Source organism: Coenobita brevimanus, chromosome 106 (assembly GCF_032717465.1).
Source record: "Coenobita brevimanus isolate Jiangsu-jjx chromosome 106, ASM3271746v2, whole genome shotgun sequence".
NCBI lineage: Eukaryota > Metazoa > Arthropoda > Malacostraca > Decapoda > Coenobitidae > Coenobita > Coenobita brevimanus.
The window spans coordinates 5,592,795-5,607,794 of record NC_137059.1 but is presented as its reverse complement, the minus strand read 5'-3'; the positions used below and the strand labels follow the sequence as shown (position 1 = coordinate 5,607,794).

Sequence of the window (15,000 nt, the reverse complement as noted above, 5' to 3'; positions counted from 1 at the left end):
GTGAGCAGGATACGTTACCACCGAGCCACGGCAACTCCACAAAGGCAAGCAAGTACACAATAAAGCTCTGATTAAATATTTGCATGAAGACTGATAATATCGATATGAGTGAGGCTGACGGAATGGGAGGGAGGAGAAGACCGAGGAGGAGATGGAGGGAAGGGGTGGAGAGGTAAACGAAAAAAACGGCCCTGCCACGTTGAGTACACCGCTTCCCGTCCGATCAGCGAAGTTAAGCAACGTTGAGTCTGGTTAGTACTTGGATGGGTGACCGCCTGGGAACACCAGATGCTGTTGGCATCCCTACGTGTCAAGTGGGGTTGGTGGAGGATTAGTGCCCCTCCCTGTAAAACAATTAACTCTAAGCGCTTGACCACCCCGTTTGGGATACATGGCGTCTGGCAATGGATGGATGGATGGAAGTTGGAGAGTGGGCAGCGTGATGGCGTAGGACGGGGTGACACAGAGGCGATTTGTCTGTGGCCACCCCTTCCGGAATTAAGGTGTCTGGCTATAGATAGACAGACATACAGACAAACAGACAGACAGATACACATCGTTCCGAGAGAGAGAGAGAAAACTGGACGCCGTACCACAAAACTCTACGCTCCCAGCCCACCACATTTGACATTCTCCCGACACCACAAACACACGCACTGCCATCCAAACTAACTCTGACACTGGCATACATTAAGAACCTCCATTAAAGACGCGAAACATACACCTATTGGCCCGAAAAATAGAAAATAAAACTATACTGACTTTCTTTTTTTACTGTGACATAAAAGACGGAAGAAAAATGATCAGAAAAGTGTGACGAATATTATCAATGAGAGAAAATTCCCAAAGCCAAATATAACTCAGAATGGCTTATTATGCATTAGTTTTATTTATTTATTTATTTACCTGGCTAACTCTCCATTCGTCCCTTCACTGACTCTCCAATCACCCCCTCACTAACTCTCCATCAACTCCTTCACCACCAAACGCCTATTGCAAGCTCAACTCTCCAAGTATATCAACACCTTATACATATTAATCTTTCTACCTCCACACGAGTTTATTCAGCTGTCACCTGGAAATAAATAGATTAAAATGAAGGTTATATCTATCCCTTCCTGCTTCTCCTTTTCCTAGGTGGAGTAACTCTGATGGGAGAAGTAGAAAAAAAATCCATTGAAAGGGCCCATGACAGGAAGGACAAGCTGAATGGTGAGGAGGAGGAGGAGGAGGAGGAGGAAGGGTTAATAAAATCGCTTGGAGATAAGAGGAGAAGGAGGAGGAGGAGGAGGAAGGGTTAATAAAATCGCTTGGAGATAAATGAAACAATATACTGGAAACGTCACATCTCTCTCTCTCTCTCTCTCTTCTCTCTCTCTCTAATAATAACAGGACGAGTGGGCGCTTATGATACGGCTTTACACCATGATCCCTCACTGTAATGGAAGGGTTCTCTCTCTCTCTCTCTCTCTCTCTTTTCTCTCTCTCTCTCTCTCTCTCTCATTCAGTGTAATGGAGGAACACCATTACTGAATTGCTGATCGTATGGCTAGGACTCTGTGTGTGTGTGTGTGTGTGTGTGTGTGTGTGTGTGTGTGTGTGTGTGTGTGTGTGTGTGTGTGTGTGTGTGTGTGTGTACTGGATCTCGGGAACGGGCGTCTCAGAGGTGTCCAGAGTCGGATGTATGAGAGAGAGAGAGAGAGAGAGAGAGAGAGAGAGAGAGAGAGAGAGAGAGAGAATTGTGGTACATCTAATGAGGCAAAGTTGAGGAAGCAAGATAAAGACACTACGCTACATAGTTATTAAGCCGTGTGATTCTCTCTCTCTCTCTCTCTCACACACACACACACACACACACACACACACACACACACACACACACACAAAACCAACTCTCTCTCTCTCTCGTCATACCGCCAAAAAGAACTAAAATAAGAAGGAACTCAGCCGTGGCCAGAATCAATAGGCTCACTGGCCACGCACACACACACACACACACACACACACACACACACACACACACACACACACACACTCACACACACACACACACACACACACACACACACACACACACACACACCACCCAAATGTGCCTGATTGTGGGGTGCAGGGGTGGGGGGGTTGGGGTGTTCTGGATGGGTTATGGGTTTTAGATGACGGTGGGGGATTATTGGGGAGAAGAGAAGGGGGAGGAGAGAGGGAAAGGGAGAAATGGGGGAAGTGGAAGAGGAGAAAGGGGTGAAATGGGAGAAGAGGGAGAGAGGGAAGGGGTGAAATGGGGGTAAAAGGTGAGGAAGGAGGGGTGAAATGGGGGAAGAAGGTGAGGAAGGAGGGGTGAAATGGGGAAGTGTGAGGAAGGAGGGGTGAAATGGGGAAGTGTGAGGAAGGAGGGGTGAAATGGGGAAGTGTGAGGAAGGAGGGGTGAAATGGGGAAGTGTGAGGAAGGAGGGGTGAAATGGGGGAAGAAGGTGAGGAGGGAGGGGTGAAATAGGGGAAGAGGGTGAGTTGGAAGGAATAAAATGGGGAAGAGGAAGGGGGGGAAAGGGATGAATTGGGGAAAGAGGGAGAGGGGATGGGGATGAAATGGGGGAAGGGGGTGAGGCAGGGGAGGAAAGATGGGAAACAGGGGAGAATAGTGAAGGGGGAGAGGGGAGGGAATAAAAGTGGACACGCTGGGGAGGGAGAAAGGAAGGGATGGGTGAGGAAGAAGGGATGAAACAAGGGGTGAAAAGGAGGAGAGATGGGGGAGATGGAGGGTGGGAAAGGATATAGGGGGAGGGAGGAGGAGACGGGGAGAAGGACATGGGGGAGAGGAGGAGGGGATGTGGGGTAGGGAAAGTAGTTGGAGGAGGAGGAGGAGGAGGAGGAGGAGGAGGAAGAGGAGGAGGAGGAGGAGGAGGAGGAGGAGGCTTGAGCTGAGGGGAGGAGAAATGGAGGGATGGGGAGAAGCTGTGGAGGGAAGGTAGAAGTAATGGAAGAGAGGGAAGAATAAAGTGAGGGAGGAAAGAATGGGGAGAGAGGAAGACTGGACATGAGGGAGGATACAAGATGGAGAGGAGAAGAGAAGAGAGGAGAGGAGAGAAGAGAAGAGAAGAGAAGAGAAGAGAAGAGAAGAGGGGAGAGGAGAGGAGAGGAGAGAGTAATACAGGAAAGGAAGTATTAGCGGAGGAAATATCACAGAGAAGAGAGGTTTGTGGGATAAATCTGAGGACGGGGTGGAAGGAAGGAGGAAATGTGGATGCTGTGTGGAGAGAGAGAGAGAGAGAGAGAGAGAGAGAGAGAGAGAGAGAGAGAGAGCGAGCTACTGTACCGCATTATGTCGCAAGGTCAGGAGGAGCTTGGACTTCCTGTTCTCTCTCTCTCTCTCGTGGCCTTCAATCTCGTATCAGTATCAGTTCGTTAAATCAGCCCACTCAATCACACACATGCCCCCCTCCACAATCTCTCTCTCTCTCTCTCTCAAATGGAGGTAAATTTCACACACACACACACACACACACACACACACACACACACACACACACACACACACACACAATTTTACGACGAATACCAGCTACATTCCAACCATACCTCATTCTGTCACACCTACATCAATGACCAAAGAAAATCCCTTGTTTCATAAAACATCATTCACCTTTAACCTGTTTCCACCAATTATCGTACAGTTCCATTGATATTGTATTTTTCTGTAACCAATTTCACTAGACATTATAATCCTTTGTAGTTCGTTTTTTTTTTTTTCCTAAGTCTAAGTTTTCCTTCTTTAATATTGTATTGGTTAAGCTTTTTTCCTGAATCAAGCTTCATTAACTACCTATGGAATGTTTGGCTTCAGGTGTTCTTACGATCAGCTTATTTCCTTCGTTTGTCCTTAAGTATATAATTCTTTTGGTCCCTCTATCTCGTAAGCCCAGTAATCTTCTACATCAATCTTACCTATCTCATCATTATTTTAATCTCACTATTTTCTTTACACCTTTCTCAAATATCTTTCAAATGCTTAACTCCTTTCCGTAACCAATTTATTTTGTACGTCGGTCCTCATCAATTACCCTCTCACTCATCTAGCCCAACAACTGTCTTTTTCCTGTCTCACCAAATACTTACTAATTCTTATGATCTAACATTTTCCTTGCCAGAAGCTGTAATAATTCTTTCAGTCCAATCATTTTCTTTTTCCGTGTCCATCATATATTCGATAATTATTTTGGTCCATCCACTTCTTTTATTGTTTTAAGTTCTTGCCAAATATCTGACACTGTTTTTCTGAGGGTAAGGTGTGTGGTGTGGTGTGGTGTGGTGTAGTGTGGCGTTCTGAGGGATGTTGTGTTGTGGTGTGGTATGATGTACTGAGGAGTGTTGTGGTGTGGTGTGGTGTGGTGTGGTGAGGAGTGTGGTGTGGCGTGTGATTTTGTGTTGTGGCGTGTCGTGTTGTGGTGTGGTGTGTTGTAGTATACTAAGGCGTGCTGCGGTGTGGTGTGGAGGAGGCTGATAAGATAGCCGTTCAGAGGTGATGGCCGCGCCAAGCCAGTAGCCCTAACACTAACTCAACCCTCCACACTCCACTCCATTCTGCCCTGCGCTCCACTCGACTCCACCTCAACTCAGTTCTCCCTAATTACATTTTCCCCACTCCACTCAATTCTTTTTTACCTCACTCCACTCTACTGCATCCCTCTCTCCAACCCCTTCCGTCACCCTGTCTCTTACCCTACCCCTACCCCACCCCACACTACACATCCCCTTCTCTCACCCCACGCCTCTCCCCCTCTTATCCTACTTTACATACCCCCTTCCCATATCCTCTCCCCTCCTCCCCAGTTGACTCTCACACCCCAACCCACTCGCGTATGCTGCCCTCATCTCACCATTTCCTTCCCCATGCCCACTTACTCCCACCCTAACCCCACTCCTTCTTCACACCACAAACTCACCTCTCACCATCACCTCAATCCAGCTTATCCCACTCATTTCAACTATCTACTTACCCACCACCAATCTATCCTCACATTCCTCCCTATCACACCCAACCAAACCCCACCTGCCCCGTACCTAACCTAACCTAATTTGAACCCCACTAGTCTCACTTCTAATCTAACGTAACCTAACCCAACCTAACGCCACGTGCTACACACCCAACCTAACCTAATAACCCCACCTGCCTCACACCAACCCCGCAGCACACTCACTCCGTTTTACAGTCTCAAAAGTTCCTGCTTCCATTGTAACTTTCTTCCTTACTTCTTTTTCCCACACCTTTTTCAACAATAGTAATACTGTATTTTGGGATAAGGCTCACCAGTCTGTAAGGTATACGTTTTTTTCTCTCCTTGAACTAACATTACTAAGTTTTACAGCTCTCCCTCGACATATAAAAATCAAAACTCAACCTATAGTATTTTAGAGTTCCATCCATCAGTCCAACACAGCCACATCACTTCACGTCCATTTCTGTCAATCCAGAGTCACTTAGTACAATGACATCAAATTAGGTATATTTAGGATACTCAAGGTCCAGTTACGCCTCACATACACTCAAGCTGTTGGGTCGGCTTAGGGAAATTCACGGTCCAGTTGGGTCCATATGGTCCACGCAAAGTTACCGCTGCCTTTTCCGGTCCAGCCAGGCATTTCGAACCAGTCATGAGAGTTTAAACAAGCTCAGAGGTAATCAGATCTGCGTAGTTATTCAGGTGCAGTTAGGTCCTACTCGGCTTTTTCACGGCATTTATGTTCTTGCACGTCCATCACATCCATTCAGGCTTAGTTTGGATAGTTCTAGCTAATTCAAATTAGTCCCGTTCTAGCTTCCGGTTCATTCACAGCCTTACACGTCAGATCAGATCCGTTTTTATCACTCTAGTTCCTTTCAGCTATGTTCAAATCCACAGAGATCAACGCAGGTCCCTTCCAGTCAGCTTTTTCTTAGTCCAGGTTCCTTCAGGTAAGTAGGTCGATTCAGGTCACCGTCCCATCACTCAGCAATCCTCTTTCTTCCTCAACCTCATACCCTCCCGTTTCCCCGATCAATGAACACCCACTACACTTCTGGCCCCCCTCTTCCACTCCACCACATCCAAACATCCTCATCCCTACCTGCCCTAAACTCTGCAAATACTGCCAAAACCCCTTCCAGCTTTCCCCATGAACCAACAGTCACCCAATCTATCCCACTCCTCACGTCTTCCCAACCTCCCATATCCCCACATCCTCAATCTCTTCCTTCCTCAAAGTTCCTGACCAAGTAACAGTCCCACACCCCAATTACAACCATCGCTTCCCTCTAACCCCACCCACACACCCTCATCCCTCCCCTTCTTCCCCAAACTCATTCCACGTCCTTCTTTCCTCACCAAGTCATTTTCTCCCCACCCTAATTTCCTTCCTCACTTCCTCCCCCCACCTCATTGTCATTTCACCCCCCCCTCCCACTGCCAAACCCTCACCCCCCTATCAGTCTCCTAGCCAAACCGGGTTACGCAAACTTAACCCAACCTCATCCCCTCTACCCAACCCCTCTCACCCTCCTTCACCCACCTCTCCCCTACCTCCTTATTTACATCACCACCCCCTTTACCACACCTCCCTCCCCTTTCACCCTCCTACAGTACCCCTCCTTTCCTATCTCCTCCATCTCAATAAACTCCAACCCCCTCTCCTTCCCTCCCTTCTCCCCCATCTTCCTCCAACCAGACCAGTGCCGACTCTCCTTGTCTCCCTATCGCACCTCCACCCCTCCACAAACACTTTCCTTTTTCTCTACTCCAACAAGTCCTCTTCTCCTCCTCCTTGTTTCACCCCACTTCAACTTTCTTCCCCTTTCTCCTCCTTTCCTTTCCTCCCTCTTTCCCCCCGTTGGACCTCTTCCATCACCTTTCCTATCTCCATTTCCCCCTCCCCGTCCCTCCTCTCTCACCTTTTTTTCACACAAGCCGTTTCTTTTCTCTTCCTCTCCCCAATTAGCCCTCTTTTTCTCCCCCCTCCCTCTCTCTCTCTCTCTTTCCTCATCTCCTTTCCTTTTCTTCCCTCCTTAACTTATACGATCCCATTTCATTCCTTCTCCTCATCTCCTCTCCCCTCCTTTCCCCTTTCCTCTCTCTTTTTTTTTATATATATCATTTTACTCCATTCTCTCTTCTCTCCTCCTTTCCCCTTTCTCTTCGTCCTATACCTTCCTAACATCTCCTCTCCTCTCCCCTCTTTTCCCTTCTCCTCCGGCCCCGTATCCTCTCCCCTCCTCCCCTACCCCACCCTCCCTGCTCCTCGTCCAGATATTGAGCGCAGTGTGGTGTGGTGTGGTGTGGTGGGGCAGAGTGGAGTGGCCGGTGAGTGGGGTCCTTTCCAAGTGGTCGGATGTAAGGGGAGGATAAGAGAGGGGAGGGGGACAGTTAGGGACAGAGTACAAAGGAGTACAAAGGAAAGCAAACATCAACAGACCTAATGGTTCTTTCAAGGCTGTTTGGTAGAGAGTAGACTATGACTACAAGATCTAACTCTACATGCTGAAGGATAAGGATAGTAAAGCAAGAAGAGGGGAGGGGGAGTGGTAGGGAGAGGGGGAGTGGTAGGGAGAGGGAGAGTGAAGGTGAGGGTTTGAAGTACTTTTATCCAGCTAGTTGTAGTGAACTTGCTGGTCTGACAGAACCACAAAACAAACCTAACACGACCCTATTACACAAACATTTCTTTCGTGACTTCCTGAAATTATGAAGTTGAGTATTTTTTTCACACTTGTGGTAGAAAGCTTGCTGGTGAGGTAGACGAGAACTACTCAACTCTAACCCAACTCTTCCATCATCCCAAGCCACACCAACACCACACTCCCACCATGCCAATCCACACCAACACCACACTCCCACCATCCCAATCCACACCACACTCCCATCATGCCAATCCACACCAACACCACACTCCCACCATCCCAATCCACACCAACACCACACTCCCATCATGCCAATCCACACCAACACCACACTCCCACCATCCCAATCCACACCAATACCACACTCCCACCATCCCAATCCACACCAACACCACACTCCCACCATCCCAATCCACACCAATACCACACTCCCACCATCCCACTCCACACCAACACCACACTCCCACCATCTCAATCCACACCAACACCACACTCCCATCATCCCAATCCACGCCAACACCACACTCCCACCATCCCAATCCACACCACACTCCCATCATGCCAATCCACACCAACACCACACTCCCATCATCCCAATCCACATCAACACTACACTCCCATCATCCCAATCCACACCAACACCACACTCCCACCATCCCAATCCACACCAACACCACACTCCCACCATCCCAATCCACACCAACACCACACTCCCATCATCCCAATGCACACCAACACCACACTCCCACCATCCCAATCCACACCAACACCACACTCCCATCATGCCAATCCACACCAACACCACACTCCCACCATCCCAATCCACACCAACACCACACTCCCATCATGCCAATCCACACCAACACCACACTCCCACCATCCCAATCCACACCAATACCACACTCCCACCATCCCAATCCACACCAACACCACACTCCCACCATCCCAATCCACACCAATACCACACTCCCACCATCCCACTCCACACCAACACCACACTCCCACCATCTCAATCCACACCAACACCACACTCCCATCATCCCAATCCACGCCAACACCACACTCCCACCATCCCAATCCACACCACACTCCCATCATGCCAATCCACACCAACACCACACTCCCATCATCCCAATCCACATCAACACTACACTCCCATCATCCCAATCCACACCAACACCACACTCCCACCATCCCAATCCACACCAACACCACACTCCCACCATCCCAATCCACACCAACACCACACTCCCATCATCCCAATGCACACCAACACCACACTCCCACCATCCCAATCCACACCAACACCACACTCCCATCATCCCAATCCACACCAACACCACACTCCCACCATCCCAATCCACACCAACACCACACTCCCATCATCCCAATCCACACCAACACCACACTCCCACCATCCCAATCCACACCAACACCACACTCCCACCATCCACAAAGACACTTATAAGTCCCTCTGAAGTGCGTAAAGTGTTAAGTACTTATATGCAGGTTAATGTTTGAATTTTGCAGGTAAGAGCTGTTAAAACACCTACACCCAGCCTAACACAGCACTTCTATCACACACACACACACACACACACACACACACACACACACACACACACACACACACACACATTTAGGTCTTCGTAAAACTTAACTCTATAGATATACTAAGTTTTTTTTATCTATATCTATCTGTGGTATCTATCTATCTATCATTCTATTTCACACTAAGCTATCTACATTCATTCGTCCATCATTCTATCTTCATCCTAACCCTATTTTCTACCCAGTCTATCTATCTATATTTATCTGTGTGAATCTATCTCCCGCCTAACATATCTAGTCTTAAATAGCGTTAGAGAGAGTGAGAGAGAGAGAGAGAGAGAGAGAGAGAGAGAGAGAGAGAGAGAGAGAGAGAGAGAGAGAGAGAGAGAGAGAGAGAGAGAGAGAGAGAAGCCTCCAAGCAACTTTACCAACAAAACATAAAGCCCATAATCCCTTTACTTTACCAATTTCCCTCATATGCACAAACCCACAATAATCTTCCTTGGCTTTCAGTGTCTACCTATATCTACAAACTGCCTGGCGCCGCATCCTGTGAGGGGCTGCCTTGACAAAATTATCTCTAGGTGTTTCTGTCCCTATTCAGTAACAAGCCCTTCTCTACTGTACACGACTCACCACACTACCCTCCCTCTCACACACACACACACACACACACACACACACACACACACACACACACACACACACACACACACACACACAAAATCTCGGGTCGCATTCCACGTAACTATAATAATGTCGTAACCCCTCTTCCTATGCGATTTATTCGGCATCTCAGTATCCTCTTATATGTTATCGGCGTAATTTATAAATATACTAAAAAAATATAAATACCGAACGAGAGAATGTGAAGGTAAGCAAAATAAATCGTTAAAGAAAAGGTGTTTGGGAGTCTCCTGTTCCACTTACACCATAGCTTCTCTCAGTCTGCAATAAAAGGTTAAAAAATATATATTAAAGAATTACTCAGATTTTTTTTTTTTTTTCATTTGTACCGTACTTTGTCTTTCTCTTTGAACCGGAAGTGACGTGCAGCTCCACCCAAGGTCTTCCACATTTAGGCCACGCCCTCCTCGCCCCTCCACCCCCGCTCCCCCCACCTGCCACACCTTCACCCCTCTCCCCTCCCCCACTTCACCCCTCTCCACTGTACCTCCACATTCTCAACCCACCACACCCCTCCCTTCCACCTCCACACCCTCACCCCTTCGCCTACACACCCTCAACCCTTCACCTACACACCTTCACTCCTCCACCTCCACACCCTCATCCCTCCACCTCCACACCCTCACCCCTCCACCTTCACACCCTCATCCCTCCTCCTCCACACCCTCACCCCTCCACCTCCACACCCTCATCCCTCCTCCACCACATCCTCTCCCCTCCACCTCCACACCCTCACCCTTCCACCTCCACACCCTCACCCCTCCACCTCAACACCCTCATCCCTCTACACCCTCACCCCTCCACCTCCACCTCCTCACTCTTCCACCTCCACACCCTCACTCCTCCACCTACACACCCTCAACCCTCCACCTCCACACCCTCACCCCTCCACCTCCACACCCTCACTCCTCCACCTCCACATCCTCACCCTTCCACCTCCACACCCTTACCCCTCCACCTCCACACCCTTACCCCTCCAACTCCACACCCTCACCCCTCCACCTCCACACCCTCACCTCTCTACTTCCACACCCTCACCCCTACACCTCTACACCCTCACCCCTCCACCTCCACACTCTCACCTCTCCACCTCCACACCCTCACCCCTCCACACCCTCATCCCTCCACCTCCACACCCTCACCCATCCACCTCCACACCCTCACTACACCACCCCCACACCCTCACCCATCCTTTCCTCCGTACAAGTCTCCCTTCCTCCCTTAGACGTTCCCTCATTTTTTATTTTCACTTTCTCTTTCAGTCTTCATTTCTCCAACACAAAACCCATATCATTTTTTTTCTTCATACCTCCCTAGAACAATATAATAAAGTTGTTGCTATTGTTGTTGTTATAAATCCTCTGGGCCTACATATTTAAGCTGTTATTGTTACTGCTACTGTTGTTATTGCTGATGTTATTTTTGACGTCTGGCAGCCCTCCCTCCCTTCCCTACTTACTGGACACAAAATACAACTATGTATAATTTTTGACAGTTCAATACATTAACGTTTCTTTTTTTCCTTCATTTTTTTCGAGACTGCCACCTCAAAATCATACTATCTTTTTCCCTTCCTTTTCAAACCTACTCTCAACTCTCTCCTAACATTTTGAACCTACGATGTTCGCCTGGTTGAACCCCGCTTCCCCTTCCTACAGGACCCTCTCTCTCTCTCTCTCTCTCTCATTATTCTCACTTCACCCGCCCCGCTACAGTATTCCCTGCCTCTAATTCCTCTCTCTTCTCTCCTTTCCTTCCTCTTCTCTCTCTCTCACTCTCTCTCCAGCCCCTTTCAATCATATCGATCCACATATTCTTTCACCCTAGTCTACACACTTCCCCTCCTCCCTCCACCTCAACACTCCATACTCCATTAACTCACTTCCATTCCATACCATTTATATCGCTTCCATCCCACTAAAACACACACACACACTACCCCCTGCATGGACACCTCCCGTCATGCAAGGATAAAAAACGTGGACAATAAAAAGTAAACAAACAGAGTACAGCTAATTCCCCGTCATATTCTACTGTTGCTCCAATATATCAAAATTTTTCCCAAACTTACTGGTTCTGTAAGCTGGGGAATAGTGCCAAATCAGCTTTACAGATGGCAATGGAAGTTTAATAGGTAATTCTCTTAAATATATCGTGGATTTAGTAACATATAGAGTGTAAAAACTGACGCGTATAACAAGGACTTCTGTATGCAAAGTCAAGCTGAAGACTAGAGAGATTACTGAGGACAAGAAGAATAAGTTAAAGGAGTACTGTATATGAGGGAGGGGTGGCGTGGACAGGAGGGAGGAACCAGTGATTAGTTACAAGCTTGAGGCCATTTTCTTGTGGCTACCCAAGATGAACTCTGGGATTAGGCATGCAGCTGCTCGGGCAAGATACAAATAAATGAATTCTCTCGTTATAACAAAGCATGACTATTACGGAATGAAACAGTAGAGCTAACTCCTTTACCTATTTTACGAAGTAATGCAAGCCAGCCACGTGATACTGCTCGTCTGCTAACACAAAAATATCACCACGAGACACTGAACCATTTTTTTCTTTTTTAATGCAAGGAAGAAGGAACCAAAGGCCAGAAGCCCGTAAACCGTTCCTTAAAAAAAAAAAAAAAAAAAAGAGAGAGAGAGAGAGAGAGAGAGAGAGAGAGAGAGAGAGAGACAAATTCAAGATCCGTTCATTTCGAGATGCCTGGACACACTGCGTTTGAAAGACTGGAGATCACAGGAAGTAGGAAACACAGACAGAGGGAGACAGTTCCTGAGTTGACCTGTCGCATAAATGAAGGACTGGGCGTGCTAATGGCTTAAAATAGATGCTAATATGACCTCAATTACCTGCGGGCACACGTCTTCCTCTCACCTGCCTCATCTTTCTCTTTCATCTCACTTTTATTTTTTTTTGGATAACTTTTAGGCTCCTATGGTCCACTCTCAGCTTAATAAAATCGTCTGGCGTATTTAAAACAGAATGCTAAACTTATCCCAACCATGAGAGGGTGATGATTGACTCTCAGGCCCTAGAAGAAAAGGCTACTAGAGTTATCCCAAGCATGACAGGATTTAAGGCACCAATATTACCACCCTTTACACTACTATAACTCACTCTCTCTGCTGGATAATATCGTCTGTTTTAGCTGGAGGCGATTTGTTTGTGGCCACCTAGTATGGGATTAAGGCGTCTGACAATAGATAGATAGAGATAGATAGATACATAGACAGACGATGCACAATAAAAGACGACTAGAGTAGGAAATTTCGTATGCTGATGTTAAAAGAAAAATGCTCCACCTAAACTGAATGCCAATTTACCAGGCATATCCCCAAGCCACGTCTTCCTGTGCCTCTTCCACGTTCACCTTCTCTTGGTCTTATTTTTCTCTTTAATATTACTCCTTGTCTTTCCTCCTCTTTGTAGTCTTTATCATCCTATACTCTTTTTCTGCTCTCATTTCGTGGACTTAAAATATTCTTCGTATTCTCATTATTTTTGTTTTTCCCTTTGCTGTTTTTATGATGTCTTTCTTCTTCTGTGCTTTGTCTTTATTTTCTGTTTTTTCTTTGTATATATTATTAATCTTGCTTTTATTCTTCCACTCTTCATTTTGACCATTCTGTTTTTATGATTCTATTCTTTGTACTCTAACATTCTTTTCTCTGCATTCTGTTACTACCCTTTGCTTTTCCCTCTGTCCTGCATTACTTTCTCTGTTTCTATCCCCCACAACCCTTTGCTTTCCTATCAGTACCCTTTTTATCTCCATCAATATCCCGTTTTCCCCTCGTCACCCTTCGCCGCCTTCTTTATCACCTTTTGTTTTTCTCTCAGCACCCTTTGTCTTACTCTCTACCTCACCCTTTTTCTCTCCTCTCCCTACCCATTATTTCTCTATCAGTACCTTTGTTTTCTCTATATCTTGACCTTTTATATTTCCTCCCTTTACCCTTTGTCTCATCCCTTTAACCTATCACTACCCATTATCTTTCTATCACAGCTTTTGTTTTTCAGTTCTATCCCTACCCTTTATATTTGTACCTATTTTTCTCCTCGCTCTCTCTCTCTCTCCACAACCTTTATTCTGCTCTTAATCTCACCTATTTTTCTCTCCCATCCCTACCTATCTTTCTATCACTCCTTTATTTTCTATCCCTACCCATTATATATCTTTCCTCAATCTTTACCTTGCCTCACTTCCATCACTTTATATTCCTCCCTGATCATTCATCGTTTAACTAAGTTCTACTCCTCATTCCATCTATCTATTGCAAGACGCCTTAATCCCGTAAAGGGTGGTCACAAACAAATCGCCTCCATGTCGTCCCGCGCCATTTCACTGCCTTGCTCCCAGCTCAAACACCCCCTCTCTCATATACCTCTTCATCCCTCCATCTCATCCTTGGCCTCCCCCTCCCTCTCCCCCCTCTACCTCACTCACACACTCTCCTCGTCAGTCTCTTACTCTCCATCCTCTCCACATGGCCAAATCACCTCAGTGTGTTTCTACTTTTATTTACAATTTTTATTATCATCTTCCTTTATTTCATTACTTTTTACGTGTCTTTAATGCCCTCATCCTCCAAGACATCTCCCATTCCTCCGTTTTTATTCTTTTTCACCTCCATTTTTCCTCATGCATATATGAATTACGAACAGGGTGGTGTGCGGGGAAGAGGGGGATGAGAAGGTGGGGATGGAAGGGGGAGGGGAAGGAAGTGGGCAGAGGTGGTGAGGATAGAAGGGGGAGAGAGGAGAGGCGGTGAGGGAGGAAGGGGGAAGGGGAAGGAGGTGGGGAGGAAGGGGGAGAACAGGTGCGGGAAGAAGGGGGGAGGGGGAGGACATGGGGAGTGGAGGTGGGGAAGGAGGGCGAGAGAGGAAAGGAGATGGGGGAGGAAGGGGGAAGGGGAGGGAGAAGGAGGTGGGGATGGAAGGGGGAGTGAGGAGAGGAGGTGGGGGAGGAGGAGGAGGGGGATAGGAGGAGAGAAGGTGGGGATGGAAGGGGGAGGGAGGAGGAAGTGGGGAAAGGAGGTGGTGGTGGAGGAAGGAGAGAGGAGAGGAGGAGAGGCAGGAGGAGAGGGGAGAGGAGAGGAGGTGGG

At 47.4% G+C, this 15,000-nt stretch overlaps 1 protein-coding gene and 1 pseudogene across 1 annotated transcript in view; one reads left to right on the top strand and one right to left on the bottom strand.

Moving 5' to 3' along the window:
• Positions 1 to 15,000, bottom strand: part of Plod (procollagen lysyl hydroxylase) — a 403,871-nt gene that overhangs the window by 240,754 nt on the left and 148,117 nt on the right. The gene's annotated exons all lie outside the window — the stretch shown is intronic.
• Positions 182 to 300, top strand: LOC145416574 (5S ribosomal RNA; annotated as a pseudogene).